This window comes from Uranotaenia lowii, chromosome 2 (assembly GCF_029784155.1).
Source record: "Uranotaenia lowii strain MFRU-FL chromosome 2, ASM2978415v1, whole genome shotgun sequence".
Classification (NCBI taxonomy): domain Eukaryota; kingdom Metazoa; phylum Arthropoda; class Insecta; order Diptera; family Culicidae; genus Uranotaenia; species Uranotaenia lowii.
The window spans coordinates 216663618-216671734 of NC_073692.1; positions in this window are offsets into that span (position 1 = coordinate 216663618).

Below are 8117 nucleotides of genomic sequence, written 5' to 3' on the forward strand. Positions count from 1 at the left end.
AAAAAAATCAGGACGGCACCCCAAAAATCAGGACAAATCCTGATAAATCAGGACACCTGACACCTCTGGTTAAGCGTAAGGCCCGGCTATTCGGATTTGGAAAAGCGGAGGCCTAACTGAATATTTGTCCTAAATTTTATACTAATTAAATCGAAAAAGAAATTTAATTTGATTCTTTAAATAAAAGATTTCACCGATTTACACGCGTTTTCCCTTGACCAAATTTTGACCGTTTCACCCTTTAATTAAGATGATAGAGTTTTCGTGGAACTTCAAACGAGTCTGTGGACTTGACTCAGCGGTTTTGAACTGACTAGACGTGTGTTGCCAATTTTAGTAGATTTAAGCTGTGACTGTGCTATTTATTACTAGAATTAACCAATTTTGATCCGTACTATCTTTTGTTCGTCATCATATTTATAAGAGTGCTGTTAAAAAATATATTTTATTGAGTGGTATGAACATAAACAAAGCTGCCCCCGTGGGGGCAGCGGCTACAGGTGAGAATGTTAACCTCAAACCAAAGCATATCCCAGACGACCAAGAGATGGTAGATAATTCCAATAAACCAAATGAACAACCAGAACAAGTAAGTCAAAATAAACCAGAACCAAAGAGAATATACCAAAGATTTAGTTATTGTGACGACGATAGTAGACCTTACAGAGTAATCATAGAAAATACTGACTTAGACAACAGAAAATACGTCAATAGATTACAAATAGGAATACTACTTAACCAAATAGGATTTGATAAATGTATCGACGATATTAAAAAGACCGGACGCAACAAAGCTACTGTATATGTTGGAAACATGAAAGATGCCAACAGACTGGCTGACTGTCAAAGTTTACATCTAAAAGGTTATAAAGCTTACATTCCTAAAAAATTCGTCACCGTAACGGGAGTTCTTCGTGATATTCCAATAGAATTGGAAATAAATGAAATTTTTGAGAACGTGATAAGTGATGTCAAAGTGGAATCTGTGTTTAGAATGACAAGGAAATTCAACGAAGAAAAAATCAAAACCAACAGAGTAGGTATAGTGTTCAGGAGCAATGTATTGCCAAGGTTTGTACGTATGTTTTCTGTGATTAATCGAGTCGAACCATTTATACCACGTCCCGTTATCTGTTTTAAATGTCTTAGGTACAACCATATGTCTAAAAACTGTAAGAGTTCCGTACTAAGATGTAAGAATTGCACTGCCGAAGCAACAGAAGACCACGAGCCTTGCTCAAGGAAATCATATTGCTTCCATTGTAAACAAGAGGGCCACATTACGACGGACAGGAATTGTCCCCGTAGGAAAAAGGAGTCGGAAACGCAAATACTTATGGCAAGACGAAACATCACATATCAAGAGGCGAAAGAATACTTCAACATCCCAACAGTCAACCAATTTGATGTACTCAGGAATGCAGAAGAATACCCGGTGCTACCGGAAACCTTTGCTCAGGTGTTAGTTAAAGGGACTCAGGGCCGATCAACAAAAAAAAAAATAGTGAAGCTTCTTTAATCACAAAACCAAATTACCAAAAACACAACAAAATATTCACAAATAGTAGAAAAAATAAACCAAACGAAACAGTAGAAGAAGAAGCTGGAGTAGCTAGCTTGTTAGGGTTATCTAGACGAGATTTTTTGAAAAAGAGGAGGCTTGAGGAAGAAGAGGAAGAACACAATAACAAAAGGACTGTAAATAATCATCGTACTTCGGAAGCAGAAAAACTTAGACACGAAATACAATCACAATCAGTGTTAAAGCAAAACTACGAAGTCATGATCGCAGGTATAATACAAAAGATTGCAAAGATTCTTCAGAATCACGGCATAGCAGGAGAAGAGATTACAGCCAGCATTGTTGGGGAGTTGAAAAACATTGCTGAAAGCCATAGTGATGGCACATAAACAAACACAAACATGGATACAAAATTTAAAATTCTACAATCAAACATTCAAAGTTTATCAAAAAACAAAAATGAACTCATCCACGAACTAAATACAAATAAATTTGAAGCCGTACTTTTAACAGAGATATGGGTAGATCCAAACCATCTTACAACAAAACGATATTCCATTTCAGGATATCATAATATTTTAGCACCACGTGAAGATTCTTATGGAGGAGTGGGAATTTATTTGCGTGATCAATTTCACTTTACTAGACTGAATTTAACTACAACAGAAAAGTTTGAAACATTAGGCATAACATTGACCAAGTTAGACCTTGTGTTGGTAGTTGTCTATGTAAATCCTCGCATAAACGTACAAGAACTTAAAACTTGCATGACAATTCTCCTACAAGAACTCAGCAATTACAGTAAAGTTGTCATAGGTGGAGACTTTAATAGCCACCATGAGCTATGGGGATGTGAAACAACCCAAGGAAAAGGTAGAGTAGTACATGAAGCTATCGTTGACTCAAACCTCGTGTTGCTTAACACAGGTGATAAAACTTATATCCCTGGAATAATCAATCAAAATTTCAGTGCAATTGATCTTTCTTTATGTTCAGCAAACTTGTACAACCTCACAAAATGGTCAACTCAACCAAAATCCTTTGGAGGAAGCGGACATCTTTTTGTAGTAATATTACTTGAACTCCAATGGAGTAGAAAAATTAAAACTTATTATGACAGAAAATCGATTAGAGAACAAATTGCCAAAATACAACATTGGGAATTTGAAAATCTTCAAGAACTCTCAGGAAAAGCCAAAATGATATTAAAAAATAATAAAAAAACAAGTGATTATACTGCAAAATATTACTGGAGTGCTGAATTATCCACTCTATATGCAGAAAAACAAAGCGCATTAAAGAAATACCACGAATGTTGCAACAGCATAAATTTAATTGAGTGGAAAAAAAGCGCAGCCAAGTTCCAAAAAGCTAAATTAAAGCATATAAGAGAGAAATTGCAAGAACTAGCAGGTTCAATAGATCCACTTAACATGAAACAAAACTGGAAACTTGTGAGAGGTTTAAAAGCTACACCAGTAGTTAATATAAAAAACAATCCTATCAAAGAACAAAAACAACTGGCTAGCGAATTTTTACTGATTAATTTCGGAGAAAGTAGTAGAGAAGCGACAGCACAACCACATGAAAGTACCAGACATTGCATAATAGACTTAGCTAAATGGACTTCCATAATAAATAAAAAACCGAAAAGATCTTCCCCGGGAACTGATCAACTAACATATGATATGCTTCGAATGTTAGATTGGAAAAGTACGACAAAAATCATAGAATGTTTGAATGAGATGTGGAGAAAAGGATGTCTCCAAGACCATCTCAAAGAGATAAAGATCATTCCTATACTCAAACCAGATAAACCAGCAAACGAAGTTACTTCCTTCAGACCGATAGCGTTACTTTCTACCATCACAAAAACACTAAACACAGCAGTGCTAGAGGATATCAATAAAACTCTTCATTCCTCCAAAATACTACCTGATACTTCCTTCGGTTTTAGAAAAAATATGTCCACAGAAAACTGCGTGACATATGCCACAAATTTTATAATGGAAAGCAAAAGAAAGGGAATGACGGTAATTGGAGTATTTTTTGACTTCAAAAATGCTTTCAATTCAATAAACGTCAGCAAACTGAGAAATATAATGACGACAAATAACTTCAGTCCCGATAGTATCACGTGGATCTACAATTTTCTAGTAAATAGAAAAACTATTATCCACACAGAAGAAGGACTAGTGGAACATGTAGTTTCAAGTGGACTACCACAAGGTGATGTTCTATCCCCCACTCTATTCAACATCTACACCTCAAGCCTCCATGAGACTAATCTAGACCCTAACGAAGCAACACTTCAATTTGCGGACGATTTTCTCAAATTGGTTAGACTTAAGAACGAAAATCAAGCAATACTGAAAATGCAAGAAAAAATTGAAGTATTTGTAAGAAAAGCCACAAACCTTGGACTCGTCATAAACTGCACCAAAACAAAAGCTATGATCTTCAAAAACAGTGCGAAGGTTCTTAATCTTAGAATAAACGGAGAAATATTAGAAACAGTTAGAAGTTATAAGTACCTGGGTATAACCCTAGACCAAACACTAAGATACGGCATGCATATAAAAACAATGATCGACAAAATACACGATAGACAGAAAATGCTCAAGGTCATCGGAAGCATAAAAAGTGGAGCAAACCCCCAGGTTATGATGCTATACTACAAAGCTCTGTATGGAGGTTTTCTCAATTACGGTTCAATATTCTATGGAGGAGCTAGCAAGACTTACATTGAAAAACTGGAAGTAACTAATAGACAATGTCTTAGAATAGCTACAGGTTGTTCAAAATCAACACCTTTGAACACACTAGCAGCAATAGCAGGAGAAGGTCCCCTATACCTTAAAAGGATCTATTTAACAAAAAATCGTATACTAAAACACATATTTAGAAACGACTTGATTGCTCAACAATTACAAAGCCTAGACCAAAGTAATGTAAACTACAAAAAACAAAATACCTTCTTGGAACAAATATACCTAGAAAACAAGAATGAGTTTCAACAGCTATACTTACAACACACTACAGAGGTTCAAATCTCCAACGTTTCAATTTTGGATCAGATACCAGAAACACAAATAAGGAAAAAACAACAGTCACCAGAAGTAATGCGAAAAGAAGTCATGCACATGTTAAACACTCAATACCCAACCTTTACACAAATCTATACGGATGCATCAAAATATGCGAATAAATGCGGAATTGGAATATTCGAAGCAGACAATAGCAGAGAAATTAGCATGCATCTTGAAAATGAAGTTTCTATAACCACAGCAGAACTCATCGCTATAAAAACAGCGCTGGAAAACATCAACACTGAAACAACAGTCAGAACATTAATCCTCACAGATTCTCAAGCATCTTGTTGCATTCTAAAACAACAACAGGAAACAAACGAATTTGACGAATTGACTTTCCAAATTCTCAAATTAGCTGATACAAAGAAGACCACCATACAATGGATACCTGCCCATATAAACATCCCAGGAAACGAGAAAGCGGATACCGCGGCCAAACATGGATTATCGAATCCGTGTATATTAGTAAATAAAACGAGATTCAGTGACAAAACGCTGAAGGCGAAAAAGGAATGGATGAATTCTATCGATAGATGGTATAAAGAATATACAAACACAGCACAAAAAGGATCAAAATTTTATAGATTCCAGTCATCGTTCAACAAAAAACCCTGGTACTGGAATAGTAAACTGAAAAACACACAAATTCGAACCATGAATCGTATATTAAGTGGACATGATTATTCCCCTTACTGGCTCGGAATAATGAGAATTCGCGACACAACATATTGCGATCTCTGTGAAGAACCCTTTACAAGCGAACATATCATCTTATATTGTATTAAATTCAATCATCTACGCAATTACTACGATTGGGATAAATTTACTAATCTTCTCGAGCTATTTCGAGATTTCGATGAAAATCGTATGAAAGAGGTCCTATCTTTCCTTGAAAAAACGAAACTTAAAATCTAAAAATAATTGGCAACATTAAACACGAAAAAATAGTCATATAGTGTCAAGTTAGTGGTGTTATAGAGTAACGTTCTCTGGCCAAAACATTAAAACGAAGAAGAAGAAGAAGAAGAATTAAGATGATAGGTTGCGAAATAAACATAAAGGTGTTATTTTGAGCTTCTGAAAACACAAATCCAAAGTTTTTGTTTTAAAAATTGTTGTTTTTTCAAACAGAAGCAGAGTCTTGTCGTCAGAGTCAGAGTCGTCATTTTTACAAAATAACCAGCAAATACATACTATATTCTGTAAGCGACTTTGCCACGATCAGAAATGTTATATAGGATTCATCCGCTGGAATTTGTTTGAAATATAATATTTTGTTGTCGATCAAAATCACATGTCTCACTGCCTCGGTACCAGATATACAGCTTACAAGCTCTGGAATCTGCAAAATTTGTTGTTTGAAGTAAGGTTATAATGACTTTAAGCTAGGCAACACTTTCATCTTATGGAAGAAAAAATTTGCTGGACATTTCATCGATCTACACTTAGTTTTTTGCATATCAAAAATTAAAAATTCTGGTATGAGCCTTGGCTTACCTGATGACCCTTAACCGTAGTTGCCGATCATGTGCTTCACTCCAACACGCATGATTCGAACATTTTGAACATTTTCGACAGTGTTTGCATACTTTTCCACCATTCAAGCACAGATTTTTTTAAATTAATCAACGGTTTGCCGGCTATCGATTTAATAATGATGGATTTTGAAGGAAACTGCAAAAAAAAAATTCTTTTTCTGTTTCATCGTACATATCTCTAAAACGAGTAAATTTCAAAAATTGAAAAAAATAGGTCGGATAGAACCATCAAGTCACCATTCACCGCCCAGACACCATTTACCGCCCAAAATCACACTTTTGTTTGCATTTTGAAAAAAACTGGGATGTTTTCTCCAAAAATAAGACCTGTGTTCTGTGTCGGCATCATTGTTAGACCATTTCACAGAAAAAAACATCACTTAATTATATGCTAACTATAGACAGGAATAAAATGTTTGGTTTTTGGTTTCCGGTCAAATTGTTGAATTCGACGCCTGTTAGCGAACTAAGCATTACTGTACTCCTAGGGCAAAAAGGGTTTTTGTTTACTAGATAGTCACCCTTATTCTCATTTTCGATCGAATGACTCGTTCGAAAGTTTTGCCATATCGCATTCTTGTTTTCGTTCGAACGAATGAGAACAGTTCGATTTTTCGAACATCGTTCGTACGAATAAAACATGGCATTCCCGTTTTCGATCGAAAGTATTTTTTCTATGGGATGTCAAACGCGAGCCTGTTGCTGCGAACCATGTCCGTTTTAAAGCAGTTGGCGAATTTGGACACCGATATTGCCACTCAGAGTCAATGCTACCAAATTAATTTTTTTTAAATTAAATGGACGGAACATTCTAATTATTCTTAGTTTTATAACAAACAAAAAACACGATTCTGATGTTGCGAATCTCAAACGTTCAAAGAAAAAGTCAGTGAAGTTGGCCGGTCGGGGACAGATAAGTGATTCAAAATAATAAAAACTTTTTTACATATATTTCACCCTAATTTTGGGAATTGAATAAATTAGATTTTTCTTTGGTACTTCTTGTCTATCAAATGTTCCCTCTTCCTCATAGCAACGGGTGGGATTTTAAGGATTGGCAGCGAATGCAGTATCACCATCACTGGTGATTGGTGTATTAATAAAAAATATGGGTTCCTAATGACCGGTCACGCACAATTTCTTTGTTTTTAACGCAAGTATTGTGTCAAATGAGTAAATTGTAAGAAGCATTTAGTTGGATTATGTTATGAAATGATGTTTTATCGCTGAAAGCAACCGGTTACTTGAGGCTGTATGCCGGGAATCGTCATTTTGTCTGTCAACGCACTTTGTTAAAATTTGTACAAAATTTCACAAAATGTATTCTCTCAAGATCCAAAATATGGCTTTGACAGCTCGCTACATGGAACATACTCAAAAGAACAGTTTCCGTGTTGTTAGATAGTTTTTCCTTAAGAAAACATTATCGATACCCGAAAAAGTCGAGTGGGCGGTAATAGGGCCAGTGGAACACCCCAAAGTTTAGTTATTTATTTTGAAAAGCGTACATTTTTCGCATTCCACTAAATTTTTAATGAAATTAGAGCAGTTTTAAGATGTATTGCAAAAGAAAGCAAATAAAAATCTGCCGTCGTTTTTAAATTATACATGTTTGAATTTGAAAAACCGCTTAACTGGGCGGTAGATGGGGACATAATGGTACTTTTTACAGGCAACAAAATGCTGTCAAAATTTTGCACGTACGATAAATAAGAAATGAGCTATCAGCAAAAGAAAGTGTCCGATTTCTAAAAGAACTAAACTTTTTTATTTATGTATTTTTATTTTATGTACTTATTTTTTTTTAAGAACATGACCATAGAAAAATGTTAGAAAGTGGTGTAGAAACAGTACTTTTCAATCATTTATAAATCATCACCACTTTGCTGAAAAGTCGAATTTTAAATTTGAAAATCGTTATTGCGTTTGGCTGAGAATTCGGCAAAAAGGTTTAGAAAGTAGGTT